Source organism: Lissotriton helveticus, chromosome 2_1 (assembly GCF_964261635.1).
Source record: "Lissotriton helveticus chromosome 2_1, aLisHel1.1, whole genome shotgun sequence".
Lineage (NCBI taxonomy): Eukaryota > Metazoa > Chordata > Amphibia > Caudata > Salamandridae > Lissotriton > Lissotriton helveticus.
This window is the reverse complement of record NC_136059.1, coordinates 1,417,560,109-1,417,576,148: the sequence shown is the minus strand read 5'-3', so window position 1 is coordinate 1,417,576,148 and position 16,040 is coordinate 1,417,560,109. Positions and strand designations below refer to the sequence as shown.

At 47.9% G+C, this 16,040-nt stretch overlaps 1 protein-coding gene across 1 annotated transcript in view; it reads right to left on the bottom strand.

Moving 5' to 3' along the window:
• DGKQ (diacylglycerol kinase theta) overlaps positions 1-16,040 on the bottom strand; it is a 1,501,752-nt gene that overhangs the window by 766,938 nt on the left and 718,774 nt on the right. The window lies entirely within an intron of this gene.

The window sequence follows — 16,040 nt, the reverse complement described above, 5'->3', positions numbered from 1 at the left end:
CAGACGTTTTCATATCCTAGGATCTAGGGACACCAAAAGGGAGTGATAGAGCTGAGAATTTTAGAAGATATTAACCATACATGAATGTTAAAATCTACCTTGACATTAAAGTAGAGAATGCTTAACAAAAACAAACCGTATGAATATGTCCATTTCTTATATGTGTGAAAAAACGAATGTGCAGCTTATTATTCGGCTGAAAACTCCCATTTTTATCATTCTTTCACTGCTAGGTCTCAATATATTTCTTCATTCCTACATTTCCCTTTAATAAAAAAAAACTTCGTGAAATGTGTTGTTTTCTGCTAAGTGTATTTCTTTCTTTCCTCACACCATATGAGTTCACTGATTTTAGATATTTTCCTCTGCCACATGCTTATGAAGAACAAGTATTGAAGAAAGAAAATGAGTGCTATAGATTTGAATTTCATCATCTAACCATGATGTAGATATTGTTTCATTTCATAGAGCAGTCCATTGTTAGTTACACTATGGGATACTGAACAGCTAATAGAATGGGCTTGGTAAGGTTCTCATGAAAACCTACTTAGATGTATTTTTAGGTCAAGGTAATATCCGGTCTGCCGAAGGCAGAACCGGAAGTACCGAGATTTAATGTTGCTTAGTGTGGACTATTTGTCCCGCCTCTGTTTTTGCCTCTCTCCCATTGGCTGGCTTCCTAAATGGAGGCCAGCCATTGGAGGAGAGAGCTGTCCCTCCGAATAGGCTCCATCTTTTTCGGATTTGGGGGCGTACATTTTGCTGTTCTTTCGCCAGTGACGTCACCCGTCACTCAGAACAACAAAACACACGCCCCCGAATGCGAAAATTACCATGCTTTCTCCGAGGCATTTCTGCTTTACCTTGGAGAAAGACAGTGGTGGTTTCCAGAGCTGCTCTGCTCGTCCCCCCTCCCTCCGCCCGCAGCTCTCCTCTGTCCCGCTCTCCCCCTCCCTCTGCCCGCAGCTCTCCTCTGTCCGGCTCCCCCCGCCTCCCTTCGCCAGCAGCTCTCCTCCGTCCCGCTCCCCCCCTCCCTCCGCCCGCAGCTCTCCTCCGTCCCGCTCCTCCCCTCCCTCCGCCCGCAGCTCTCCTCTGTCGCGCTCCCCCCTCCCTCCGCCCGCTGCTCTCCTCTGTCGCGCTCCCCCTCCCTCCGCCCGCAGCTCTCCTCCGTCCCGCTCCCCCCCTCCCTCCGCCCGCAGCTCTCCTCCGATCCTGCCTGAGGTGGGGGTGGCTTTTTTCAGGGCATCGCCCTCTGATGTCTTCAGACCATGACTGTACCAGCCTAGAGCCTGGGTGGCACCCCGCCCCCATCTGCCCCTGCCCCCTCCTGTGACACACTCGCTTTAAAGACTCGTCAAACACAGAACAGAGGAGCCGCGGCCTTTGATCTGCTCCTGGGTCCTTGAAACCAGATAGGCTGAACTCCCACCAAAGTTCCCATAAACCCTGAGTGTTTTTGTTGAATGTTTTTGTCTCGGTGTTCCAGCATCATTCACAGTGTTCCCATCATGTTTATCCGGATGCTCACGGAGGTAGGACACAGCATCAAGATAGCTCAGTGAGTTCATGTGCCGGTAGCAGAGCTGCTGTATGACTGTGACTTTACTGCATAGCGCTTCAGCTTCAACTTCTACAGTTTCTAAGCGCTGTAAATGACAGATGATGAAAGTAGTACCGCATCTATCGAATATATTAAAATACCCATTAGCAAGAGTTAATAGCGCCCTCTCTTCGGGAGAAAATTGCTTTCTAATTAGGGGCTATTTTTGGTGCGATCCCAGGCCCTGCAGACGAAGTTGTGTAATTATGGGCGGGAATATGATCTGTCGGGCTCTCGGGCCAACCCTGCCGGTTTGGGCTGTGAATGCCTCTCTGGTTTCAGAGAGGACAGGACTCTGTGTGCTATTAATTGGGGACAGAAGCCAGCAGGGTACCAAAAAAATCAAAGCCACCCCATGGGTCGGATATTATTAAGCCGTAATGTCATGGAAACAGTCCATTGTCACCCGGGGCTTCATATATATATTACCTAATACTGTTCTTAAACGGTTGCAATAGCTAACAATGGGATGGATTCTAAAAAATATATAAATGTACATCTGTAGTAGGTTTACTCCTAGGTTTGGGCTTATATTTACTCATTTTTGAAACTCATAAATGATTCCAGGAGTTCTCCTGAAAAAAGCCTTGTGAATTCAAACTTCCTCAATCTCGAAGGGAGTTTTGGAAGAAAATCTATAAACATTGAACAGCTACGCATGCAAAAATGTCTTGAATGAGTCAATCGTAGATTTTTTATTTAACATCACCTACACCCTCACCAATTTTGGAGGTATTCCTTGACCATTTAAACTATGTAAATGGATTTACTCCTGCTGTTGCCAGAAGTAAATCTGTAACAATCTCCAAAAGGAGAATGAGCTGAGAAAACACTTATGAAAACCCCAAAACAGGAGCGTAGCAGGACATGCTAGCCACAGGACACTCAACGAACGCCTTATGGAAGATTTATTCACGCAAAAATACGTGTGTGAGAAAATATTTTTAAAAGCGTAAAGCCAAGTAAAGTTTTTTGAATGATAAAACTATGCTGTGCACATACACAAAGGCGATGTCTGCACGATAATTAAACGTGCACATGATAATTGCCCGACACTCTGCGTGCACGTGATTTGCAAGGAATAACACAGTGGGGCCCGCACGGTTCATGAAGATAGTTTCACAATTAAATTGAACTTGCATTAACAAGTGTATTGATTTGCGAGCAAGGGAGAAGCCAGAGAATTGAAACATCCCTCACTTTGAACCAAAGCTCTTAAGGCACGAAGCAAGTCACTGTGACCCTCCCCATAGGAGCTCTATTGTCTCTTCCACCCAAGCATCTATCCTTTCATCCTTCACCCACTGATATCCATCATTTCACCTTTACATTCTGCCATCCATTCATTCTTTCATCTATCAGTCAGTCTCTCACCATTCTGTCTGTACGCCCATTCATCTCCAAACCTATCCATCTATCTCCAAACCTATCCATAAGCCCATCCATCCTTTCTTGCATCCCTCCATCCATCATTTCACTTTCATCCCTCTATCCACCCTTTCACTCATCCATCCATCCGTCCACCCATCCAAACTTTGACTCCAAACATCACCCCTTTCACTCATTCATCCATCCACCCTTCACCCAGCCTTCCATCCTTTCACTCTTCCATTCCTCCGAACACCCTTTCACTCATTCACCCATCTTTCATTCACCCATCCATTCTTTCACTTGTCAATAAATCCCGCCTTTCATCCATACATCCTCCCTTTCATTCATCCATCGACTCTCTCACTCATCCATTCTTACAGCCATTCTTTCACTCATCTATCTTTACACTAATCCTTTTAATCATCCATCCATCGATACTTTCAATCATCCACCCTTTCATTCAGTCCATCCATCCACTCATTCATTCTATCCATCAATCCATCTATCTGTCCATCTGCCGCTTCACTCATCCATCAATCCTTCAACACATCCATTCTTACGTTCTTCCTCCCACCCTTTCATGCAGTCCATCCAGCCACCCTTTTACTCATCCAACAATTCCATCACAGTGAGTGCAGAGTGCAGAGTAGTGAGTGCAGAGTGCAGAGTAGTGAGTGCAGAGTAGTGAGTGCAGAGTAGTGAGTGCAGAGTGCAGAGTAGTGAGTGCAGAGTAGTGAGTGCAGAGTAGTGAGTGCAGAGTGCAGAGTAGTGAGTGCAGAGTGCAGAGTAGTGAGTGCAGAGTAGTGAGTGCAGAGTAGTGAGTGCAGAGTACTGAGTGCAGAGTAGTGAGTGCAGAGTACTGAGTGCAGAGTAGTGAGTGCAGAGTAGTGAGTGCAGAGTAGTGAGTGCAGAGTAGTGAGTGCAGAGTAGTGAGTGCAGAGTAGTGAGTGCAGAGTGCAGAGTAGTGAGTGCAGAGTAGTGAGTGCAGAGTGCAGAGTAGTGAGTGCAGAGTGCAGAGTGCAGAGTGGTGAGTGCAGAGTGCAGAGTGGTGCGTGCAGAGTGGTGAGTGCAGAGTGGTGAGTGCAGAGTGGTGAGTGCAGAGTGCAGAGTAGTGAGTGCAGAGTGCAGAGTAGTGAGTGCAGAGTAGTGAGTGCAGAGTGCAGAGTAGTGAGTGCAGAGTGCAGAGTAGTGAGTGCAGAGTAGTGAGTGCAGAGTAGTGAGTGCAGAGTGCTGTGTGCTGTTGAGTGCAGAGTGCTGTGTGCTGTTGAGTGCAGAGTGCTGTGTGCTGTTGAGGGCAGAGTGCTGTGTATGGGCAATGTAAATGACAATGCCATTTATTTATGATTTAAAGAAAAAAAAAGAAATGTCATGAGCAATGCCAATAGCTCTACCTTTAGTAGTGAGTGCAGAGTAGTGAGTGCAGAGTAGTGAGTGCAGAGTGCAGAGTAGTGAGTGCAGAGTAGTGAGTACAGAGTACTGAGTACAGAGTACTGAGTACAGAGTACTGAGTGCAGAGTAGTGAGTGCAGAGTGCAGAGTAGTGAGTGCAGAGTGCAGAGTAGTGAGTGCAGAGTGCAGAGTGGTGAGTGCAGAGTGCAAAGTGGTGAGTGCAGAGTGGTGAGTGCAGAGTGGTGAGTGCAGAGTGGTGAGTGCAGAGTGGTGAGTGCAGAGTGGTGAGTGCAGAGTGGTGAGTGCAGAGTAGTGAGTGCAGAGTGCAGAGTAGTGAGTGCAGAGTAGGGAGTGCAGAGTGCAGAGTAGTGAGTGCAGAGTGCAGAGTAGTGAGTGCAGAGTGCAGAGTAGTGAGTGCAGAGTGGTGAGTGCAGAGTGGTGAGTGCAGAGTAGTGAGTGCAGAGTGGTGAGTGCAGAGTAGTGAGTGCAGAGTGCAGAGTAGTGAGTGCAGAGTAGTGAGTGCAGAGTAGTGAGTGCAGAGTGCTGTGTGCTGTTGAGTGCAGAGTGCTGTGTGCTGTTGAGTGCAGAGTGCTGTGTGCTGTTGAGTGCAGAGTGCTGTGTATTGGCAATGTAAATGACAATGCCATTTATTTATGATTTAAAGAAAAAAAAAGAAATGTCATGAGCAATGCCAATAGCTCTACCTTTAATGATGCCGAGACCATTGCATTGTAAATGCTTGTTTTTAAATATGCTGTAGCCACATTCAAATAACATGTCAACGTGGATGTTCACCATGAGAACCGAGAAGAGAGGCGATGGCTCATCAGAAGATCTCTCTTCATAGGCTCAAAATGACTTAGGGCGGCACCTGTTTTTGCAACATATGTTTTGTGATTTCTTATAGTACGTGTTCCTAGCTAGAGAGATAAAGCATTCCATGCACACCTACCCTGACAGGTCCCTTAGCACTTTGTTGTGCTAGCCTGAATTACTCTAAGCTATTGCTAACAGTGATTTTCTTGTTATCCTTACCCTTCGTGAGGGGACTTTCTTTTTATTCTAAATCATAGCTCTTGCTGTGATTAATTTCCTTTTTTAATTTCAGGAGAATTTTATTGAGCAATATTTCATAGACAAATGAACAAACAGAAAAGGAAAATCAGAGAATACAAGGGTCCAGTTTAAGATATACATTTCAAATGCATAGAGTCCTGCAGGGTTGCTCGAGACCAGAGGGTCTAGATTACAGAGCAAAATTCAGGTATAGATGAAAAATAAGAGGAAAACAACATGTGGAGATTCAATAAACCCAAAGACGCGTGATATAATGTAAAAATAAGTGATAGAAGTAAAGTAAAATGATTAAGATGAGAAGGGGAAAAGAGGGGCACTTGTAGGCATAGAGACAAAACACATGTATCAGATTAACTTGGATTAATAGTTGCTACCGCAACTGTTGGGGAAATCCGACTGAATTTCCAGAACTACTCTTAATGAGGAGTTCACTTTCTTGCAACTATTAGCTTGATGCTCCAAACTCTTGCTCTTTTCCAAATGACCTTTTAATGGGTTTCATGCTAGGTTAGGCCATTTTAGATTAAGATAGGGACTATTTACTTTATACAACACGCTATTTTCCATGCTGCCTGTAACAATATGTTGCTCAATATTTTTTAACTAGATATATCTGACTAATTTAAATATTTTAATGCATCCTCTTGCATTCCTCAATTAAACCTGTCTTGTGTGACTTAGGTACTATACAGGAGTTCACAAAGAAACAATGTCAAATTAAGGACATATAGATCTCTTTCTCTGCTCATCCTTCGCTCTCTGACCATATGGGCGAGTGTCCTTGAATAGCAGTTCAAGGATAAAGACAACCGCATTTAGGCACACTTTTCTCATCAAACGTACTAGCTCAGCTCATTGATCGCTTGAGGTTCATTTTCATTTTATTTTAAAGCCTTATACTAAATGGCTGAACCAGATTTATCAATGAAATACAACTGGGCAAAATAAGGATTGATCAGAAAAAAAATACTACTAAATAGTGATAGAGGGAAGAATCTGAGATGAAGGGATTTGATGAGCAGAATCTGCTGCACAGGGAGGAGAGGGATAGGTGTGGTTAGTAGGACTGAGACCCAGAGTGAATATTCTTTCAAGCGGATTGATTTACAAGATAGGAACGATGGAGACAGAAAGGAACTTATGTAAAAAGTAGACACTGTGGACAAAGGAAAGCAAAGGATGGGCAGAGGAGACATGTCTAGTAGAAAGACAGTGAGCTCCGAAAAGAGGCCAGTTTTCAGAGAAGGGCAAGAGCCTAAGCAGGAAAAGTGAAGACAAGTTTCTAGGATGTTAGTAGCGTGGAAAGTAACACAAATCGATTTTCCGGATGTTAAAGAATTGAACGCAAAATGGGCGAACTACAGAGCACAGCCTCAGCACCACTTCGGAGCAGACAGGCTGCACCACAGGAGATCGAATAGGGTTACGGCTTCCCGTATAGCAGCCTCGTGTTGCTATGTTTTTTTTCCTCCTATCTCTGCTATTCGACTTTACCATTTACACCAATGGCAAAGCCCACAATTCCCTTAACAATATTTATGTCTCCCCTAAAGGAGGCATATTCAGCTCTATGGGAGGGAGCTGCATATTATTAAGTGGGACATATATTTTCTTATGTCCTAACAGTAAAAACACCAAACTGAAGTTTTGCTGTAGAAAGGCTAGGTGCCCCATTGGTCAGTACCTAGTTACAGGCTAGCTTCCGATTGGGACAGCTAACATTGGTATTTTAAATTATCAAACTAATAGTGGCATTAAACCAGACTTGATGCTCAAATTGAATTTGATGTCGCTGTTAAAAAAAAAGTGACTTGGGGGCGTGGCTTGGACGGCAAGCATGGCGGACGCGGCTTAGTAGAGCTCTGTCCCCGCCAGCCGATTATGCGTGGATTTATCCTGCTCTGCCCATCCAGCAGTGACCCAGAGGTTAGCGTTCGGAACCGGAGGTCAGCGGGCCCCCATCGGCGACTTCTTGGCCGGCTTTGTTCCCCGGGGGCCGGGAGCCAGCAGACAGACGCAGTACGGCCTACGAGGCCTGCAGCAGCCGGGGCGCTTGAGTTTGACGACCACGGATTACAGAGTGAAGTGGCAGCAGGGGCTCGGACGGTGGGCGGCGGACCTGTGGCGGCAGGAGGTCACGTCTGGCCCGGTGCAGCCTAGAGATGTCCCGGCTCCCAGCCTGTGAGTGCAGATCTCGCTGACGGGCCCGTGAGAGGGGACGGAGTGGAGGGGCCCGGCCCGAGTGCCGGGGCAGCATTGCTGGCGGGGGGCGGCCCTGCTGGCAGCCCTCCTACTGGATCCTACAGCGAGACTCCCCGAGACGGAGTGAGCAGCGCGCTGGGAGACGTGCTGAGACCCCGGCAGGGTCGACAGGCGGGAGAGAGGCCTGTGCCGACGGCTGCAGCCGGGGACCTCGATTTTCGTGAGTCCCGTCCGTGAACCTGAGGAGTGGCTGGGGGGCCTGGCCCTGGCGGACGCTGGCTGGGAATCTTGCTGCCCGGATCACAACATTGGGGGCCCCCGCCGAGCAAGTGGAGAGCAAGGGGCCGGACTGACCCTGCATTAAGGTACGCGAGTGAACGACCGTGGGCCCCGCCTGATGTAACTGTGGACTGGCGCCCCACCCGACAGGGGTCTGCGGCAGTTGGAAGCTAGTGGAGGTGGTTTGGGGCCCCGGTGGTTCGCGCGGCTGCTGGACGAGTGGTGCATTGGAGGGGGCAGCCTGGGACTGTGGAGACAGCGGTGGGGTGCCTGGCCCAGCAACTCGGCGGTCAGCTCGGGCCGCAGTGGGCCCTCTAACGGGAGTTGTGGGCGGCGATCCAGAGGATCTTTTTGGCGAGCTTGGACAGTGAAGCAGTTGGGCAGCTATGACCCGCGGGGCAGGTGGTGGTGGAGGAGGCCTCAAGCATGGACCAATTGACAAGTTTACGGGCCGGGGGGCAGCGCGGGGGCCTCCAGTGGATCTCAGGAGGCTGGGGCGGACAATGCGGCTCTAATGGCGGCCATCACTCAGTCCCCGGATGTGTTGGATGCGAAGATCGGGGCAGTGGGGTCGGATGTTACACTGCTGTGCCAAGATCCGCGGAATGCGGTTTCCCGCATCACAGAGGCCGAGACGCGTATTTCAGGGGCGGAAGATGACATAGTGACTCTAAAACGCAAGGTAGCTAGCCTGGAATCCGTCCAAAAAGGCTTAGCGCTCCATGTGGAGGATGCAGAGGGGCGCGCCAGGCACAACAACCTCCGTTTTGTTGGACTGCCAGGGGGCTGTGAGAAAGGGGACATGGAGGGCTTCCTGATGTGGTGGCTCGAAAGCTGGATGTCGCCTGACACTCTATCCCGCTGCTTTGTTGTTGAACGAGCGCACAGGGCCCTGATGCAGAAGCCACCGGAGTGAGCACGGCCGCGGCCGGTGATCGCTAAGCTCCTTAACTACCACGACAGGGACGTGATCCTAAAGCAGGCCAGAGCGAAAGAACCATTGTGGTATGAAAACCACACCATCATGATCTTCCCGGATTATACCCGCATGGTGCAACAGAAACGCCAGTCTTTTACAGCAGCCAAGGCCCGTCTGTGGGACCTGAAAATACAGTACGCCCTTTTATATCCAGCCCGTCTGAGAGTTGTGTTTCAATCCCGCACTCACTTTTTTGACTCCCCGGAGGAGGTATTTCAGTGGACAGACGAAATTAGGCCGGTGAAGGTACACACACCCCAGGGGCGAGACTCCGACTCCTCGCATGATGAAGCACAGGCGAGGTCCTCTCGTGATGGACGGCGCAAAGACAATTGGAGATCCAGATCACGGCAACGGTCTGTGTCGGGTACGGCCTCCGAGAAAGCGATGGGGGCGGCCGAGAAGCAGAAGAAGGGCACGTGAATGCGCTAAGAGACATATTGTTGACATATTGCTATGGCTCTTTGTCTTTCGGGGTTCCGCCCTGGGGAGTAAGTGGGCCCCGTACATGCGGGGAGTGGAGTGTGACTGCAATGTATGAGGGTCCCAGCGAACAATTGGGGATGACTGGGGATGTGGGGGGGTATCTACGGGCGGGGAGGGGTCCCCCTGTTGTGGGTTGGTGGGTGTAGGTGTTGGGAGAATTGCATAGGGTTATGGGGATCCATTGGTGGGGAGGGTCGTCGGCCTCGTGTTGGGGGTGGAGGCCCTGCTACACCGCGACAGGAACTTGAGGTATGGGGTGGGGGGAGGGATCCGGGAGCTGTTGGATGTTGACTTGGGGGGGGATTGCACGGTCCTGATAATGTTGCAGTGGTGGTTGAGGGTGCACACAACTGGCAAGCGTGATGCTCCTTGGATACGAAGGGTCCTTGATGTCGAGCCCGGATGATGGGCCCGGGAGCACACTTCGTGTCCTTAGTTGGAATGTAAGGGGAGTGCTGGATAAGATCAAGCAGGGGGCAGTTCTGAAACAGGCTAAAAGGGCGGGGGCGGATATCGTAATGCTGCAAGAAACACATCTCCTGGGGACTAAAACACTATGCCTCCAACGATATGGCTATACACAGGTTTTCCATGCGGGCTTTGTCAGGGGTTCCAGAGGGGTGGCCATTCTGGTGCATCGTAAGGTCCCATACGTACACTCCATCCACTGGTTAGATACGCAGGGCCGATACATCTTTGTTCAGGGTACACTGGGGGAAGAATCGGTAGTGTTTGGCTGCGTGTATGCTCTGCCCCCTTTGCAGTGGTCTCTAGTAGAAAAGATATTAGCGATATAGGCTGATATCCCAAATGTGCTGGCCGTTATCGGTGGAGATTGGAATGATGTGGTGGATCAAACACGTGATAGGTACAGGCCTGGGGGGGGATGGGGGCAACTGGCCATACTAAGTTGCATGATATGATTAGGAATTTGGGATGGGTTGATACTTGGAGGCACATACATGGCGCACGGCGAGAGTACGCCTTTCTCTCAGCTGTCCATAAATCCTTCTCCAGACTGGATTATATATTTGTTCCCCTGGCGGCTCAAGGTAGAGTGGAGGCAGCGGACATCTTGCCGCGTGGGTTGTCGGACCACTCCCCTACGGCGGTTACTATTGGTTTGGATCGGCAGCGGCAACCATTTCACGGTCTGGCACTTGCAATTAGGGGACTACTAAGCACATATGAGGAAGGCCATAGCGCAGTATCTAGCTGAAAATGTTGGGACAGTGGCGACTAAGGCGACGCTCTGGGAGGCTATGAAGCCCACGCTGCGGGACATAGACATTGCATGGTGTGCGGCGGCTAGGAAGCGGCGTAGGGAGACCCTGGATCAGGCCGAGGCGGACATCAGGGAGTTGGAGCACCGCAGTGGACTGGATGGGGAGGGCCGGACGGTAGAGCAGTTGCTGCTGGCTCAGCAGTCTTATGCCTCATTGTTGCTGGACGAGGCGCGGAAGCTGTGGCTGGCAACCCGTAGCAGAGTATATCAATGGGGGGATAAATCTGGGACGATGCTTCATAGATTGTGTCAGGGCCAGTTCCACGCTCGGACCCCCCCCCCCCCCGAGGATTTTAGATGATTCCGGTTCCCTGATGACTGACCCCATGTCAATTGCGGAGGGCTTTGCTGCTTACTATGCTGACCTATACTCCCCGCACGAATACATTGACGCGGACCTAGTCGCTAAATTTATAGCTGACTTGCCACCACGAGCGATTACAGATGAAGCCCGCGAAGCCGTTTATCCGGTGGTCATTTACAGTTGCTGTCCACCAGACAGCCTTCTGCTGAGTCATGAATGACTCACCAGGTCATGAACAATAGAAACCTACCGCAGAGGGAGGTGTCACCTCCCCCTCGCAGGAAGCCACAGAGGGTATAGGCCCAAAAGGCAAGCTTCAAATGAGAAGTCAGCTTTCATGGGCAAATGTAACCACACTCGAAAGGAGCTGCCCCTTTGTTCAGCTAGATAGGGTTTTCAGCGGTAGGAGAGAGGGGAAACTAGTTGCCAAACTATTTTTTCCAGTAGCCATACCTCTAGGGTGGGCTACCAAGCTTTCTACACCAAGACCGGTGTTCTGACATCTTGAAAGTGGGCAGAATAGCTCAGTATGGGAATGCTAGAATGCCACACATAGTGTGACGTCATCATATGGCGGGAGGGAACCTGATAGCCCATTGGCTAGTGACCACTTTACCCTCCCAGGGCACTTTCTAGGCACAAATATGGCACTTCGGTCAACCTGAACCTCAGATCACATCTCAACTCGATAGAGGACCTAAGAAGGACTGCCCTGCTGAACCCTGGATGTGGCAGGAGAAACAGCACCAACCGCTGGACTGAACCTGCTGCACCTTGGGCTAGCTAAGAGATGACTGTGCCTGTTGTGACCAACTCATTAGCCCCAAACAGAAAAGGTGAATTTCAAGAGTCAGTTGGCCGATTCCCTGTTCCAGCACTAAGGCCATAAAAGCTGTAATATGCTGCTCTGACTAGTTAGTAGCTGATTTGACCTAATAGCTGTTAACCGCCAACGTGAAGTCAAGAAGACCACTCTTCAGTGCTCAAAAGTTGCACTCGAGTCTGGCGGACCTCGGAGAGTCGTCGATTGCACATTGGTTTCCAAAGATGGACACTAGCCCTCACCAAAGGATACAGCTGGACCTGCTGTGACCGGAGACTGGCAGCCAAGCCATACTGGATTTTTGTCGAGCAAAAGAGTACTTCTAGACACATCAATCACTGTGGTCAAAGCTGCCCCACCTCAACTGTGGACCTAGGAATAACCCTAGAAAGGCCCTGTCGATCGCACAACACCAAGAGCATCTTTCAGCATCCTGTATCCCCAGCATCAGGACCACTCTATTGAAGCCGATGGCGGTCCATGCTTAAAGAGTGGAACTGGACCCAAAACTGACTTGGTTACCAGGTAACTGTCAAAATACTGCGTATTGCCCTTATTGCCCCCGACCTTCTCCCTGTTGGAATTGGTTACCAATCTGGGACAAACTAGTCAAACACAACTATTTTAAACTTGCCTAAACCAATGCTTGTTTGTACTTTGTACTAAAAAGCTGATATTTATGTTTTACTTAAAAATCTATATCTTCGGAACCCTATGGTGACTTTTTTCACTTTGTTATTTAAAAATTCATAAAAATAGAATCAATTTTTATAAATTGGTGGTGGATTGCTTTTGTGCTGTGTGAGTTTCTTATTCTGTTATTTGGTGCTTCTAAATGCTCCTTTGTTTAAGCCTTGCTGCTCCTAGCCATGGCTACCCTCGGTTGAGCAACTGGTTTTATAAACTAACCCGACTGGACCCAAGATGGTTTCATGAGTGTATTACATGGTGCAGTCTCACAACAACACCATATAATACATCACAATCCTCATAATGTATGTGATACTGTATGTGTCTATGTCTGCGGTTGAGATCACAGGCATGCAGACTTCTTGCATCAGAAACATGAAATTTAATTGAGTTCATGTTGAAGAACTAGAAATTCTTAGAAGAAAATTAGAACCACTGCTCTTAAAATGTGCACGTCTTGCTTGGATGACTGAGTAGTTTCAGATGGGATTAGGTGTACTATTTGTAAAGCTGCAGGGGAGGTCTTGGCTGAATACTGAAAAGTACAAAGCTGCATTTTGGTTCTGTTTTTGATTTTTGTTTGGCAAATACTGGTGTGCAGGGGTGTTAGATTAAGGGGCTAGTAACATGGGTGATTAACTTATTAATGGAAAGAGGTAGCAGGCACACAGCCCAAATTGGCTTTGATGCAGGACAGAGCAGTAAGCCCTTCTATTACTATGCCAGTCATGAAAAACGGTAAGCGTGGGAGTTATTCCTCAAAATGGAGTAAATCGACAAAAGCATCAGCCGTGACCGCAGCTTTGGCATCTTATACTGTAGATTTGGGAGGAGTACAATGCAGAGGTAGAGAAGGGACCTGAATTATGCTAAGAGTATCAGTTTCTAGTTGTGCATGTTTTAGCATTTATTGACTAAGGAAAATGTCTACCGATAACAGTGTTACCAGGGCTCGAGTGGGGAGTCCACGCGGGTGGACGGCGTCCCTCCACTCTTTTCACAGGGTGGACGCCGTCCCCCCTGCCAAGAACTTGGGCCCTACGGGGCAGGGATGAAAAAGGAAACCGTTCGTTTAAGCAGTATTGTCCTAATTGCAGTAATATGAAACAGCGTTCATTTGCCGTCCTGTGACTTTAAAACACAAATCGGCGAAGGACTGGGTTAATTGCGCAGCATTCACTGCGATTCTTTGCTATCTAGTGTGGGTATTTGATTTAGCCGCGGCGCAGCTTCCTCTGGTAATGCAGGGCCCCCAGCTTTCCCAGAGTCTTGCGTGGGTAGTTCCCTCAGTCCAGGTTTTTACTTTGTTTACGATGTCTTTATTTGCGCATTTTCTAATGGGATAAGCAGGACTACAAGTTCCAAAATACAGAGTAAAAACTTGGACTGGACTTGGGAAACGTGCGAGCTCTGCTTTTCATGATGTCATGAGGTCATTTGCATATTGTCAGTCCCCCCCACTTCTTTTTACAGGACTGTTGACCTGAGTGTTACGTTGAAGACGTAGGACTTCTTCTTAATGTGGTTGAGTGTTTTTGTGCATTCATGTTTTTGTGCATTATTAACAAAGGCAAAATGTGGTTTTAAACTTGATTACACATGTACACACTGATATAGTATTATTGTCTTCAAAACAAATTTCTGATGATGTATAGAAGTATGTTTTTCTGACCCTTGTTAACTAGGCATCAGTTTGGGCTTAGCAGCTATAATTTACAAACTGGATATCTCCCCTGTATTCCACCTGCCCATTTCATAGTTTATTTCTGCAGTAAATGGTGTAGAAGAGTCAGGTTTTTTTATTTGCATTGTCATTGTTTTTGCTGTTCACTACGAATCATCATTGGCTTGGTAACAAAACTGCAACTTGTTCCAAGGTCCTTCCGCAATTTATTCATAATAGCGTGCTGCTGTTCATGTATCTTGTTTATTCATCTATGGGTGGCATTAGCACAGGCAGAGTCAATATTCATGTAGTGGAATAGTGCTAAGAAAATATTACGCTTAATAAAATATGCTCCTATTTGCTGAGTAAGTAACTTATTTGGTCATGCCAAGATGATTGTGCAGTTTTACTGATTTCATAAGCAAAAATAGTGTATATATAAACACTCCGTTTTGAGGGGGATCCAGAGAACGTTCTTGTGCTGCAAGGGATGCTATCCATTTCTCTTTTGATGCTGCTGCCTACTTGGGACTTAGAATATAAATTTGTGAAGGGCGCGCGACGCGGCAAACAAGATGGCCGCTCCCCCCTGAGCTCCGCGATTTCGGCAGCGCTTTCCACACGAAGGGACCGCTTCTGGGCAGCGTTTCCTGCCGAAAACTGCTGTTTTGTGCGTCGGAACTGCCCCTCCACACATGGGTATTTTTCTGTACGCCTTACTCGTTTTTTGAGGCTAGAATTTGCATAAATGCTATCTCCTCGGAAACGGCCGCCATTTTGTTTTTTTCTCTTCATTGTTTTTCGATAATTTTTCTCCAATGGCTCTATTTTTGTATCTTCTTGATGCTTCTTGTCTCCTGGCTGTGCTTCTTCAACTTTGTAGCGCTTCCATGGTTATTTGACATTTAATATGGCGCTTTGAGTCATTTTTGCTTCTCATTTGATCGCTGGAACTTTGCCTCCATTTTCTCTCTCCTCAACCTTCGATTTGGCTGTGCACTGATGCTTTCCTGCCTCCTCCGCATGCATCATTTCTTCATTTTTGCGCTCTGTTGACATCCAGTTCGACTTTTCTTGACTGTGGTCTCCATTTTTCATAGTTTCTGTGTGTTTCTTCAGGGACTTTGCAGCCTTTCATCACGTTCTGTCGCTCTTTTTTTTTGTTTTTTGCTTCACGCTGATCCTGTCTCAGGCTTTCACATCATGGAGCACGGACATGTTTCTAAGGCCTCTAATGTTGCTTCCGCTTCACGCAAAGACTCTGTTCCTGTGGGCAAACGCCTCAACAAGGACCCACCGTCTCCCTCCAAATCTCCTCTTCCAGTTACCCTTGAGGATTTAATGGAGGAACTCAAATGAATCCGCCCTTTTATTGCGGACACCACTGCTACATTGCAAAGACTGGATGATAAGTGGTCCAACCATGATAAACGAGTTACTGAAGTTGAGCAGAAAATCAGTGACGCACAAGATGTTGTTGCCAAAGTGGATACCCTCACCAAGGAGATTCAAGTCCTCAAGAAGACATCTGAGGATTTGGAAAATCGTAATAGACGCAACAACCTTCGTATTTATGGTGTTCCGGAAAATTCTGAAGGGTCGGACATTATCCTATTCCTGAAGACACAAGTTTTACCGATACTTGGCTTGCCGAAACATGTGGATCTCAACATTCAACGAGCGCACCGTCTTGGTCCCAAAACTTCTTCCACTTCATCGAAACCCCGTGGTATCATCGCCTACTTTCTCCTCTACTCCGACCTCATGACTGTTCTTCATTCAGCCAAACAACACAAGCAACTGTTATGGTCCGGCCATAAACTTTTTTTCTCTCAGGATGTCTCCAAACAGACTGCAGCGCGTCGTAAAGAATTCCTGGATCTGCGGCCT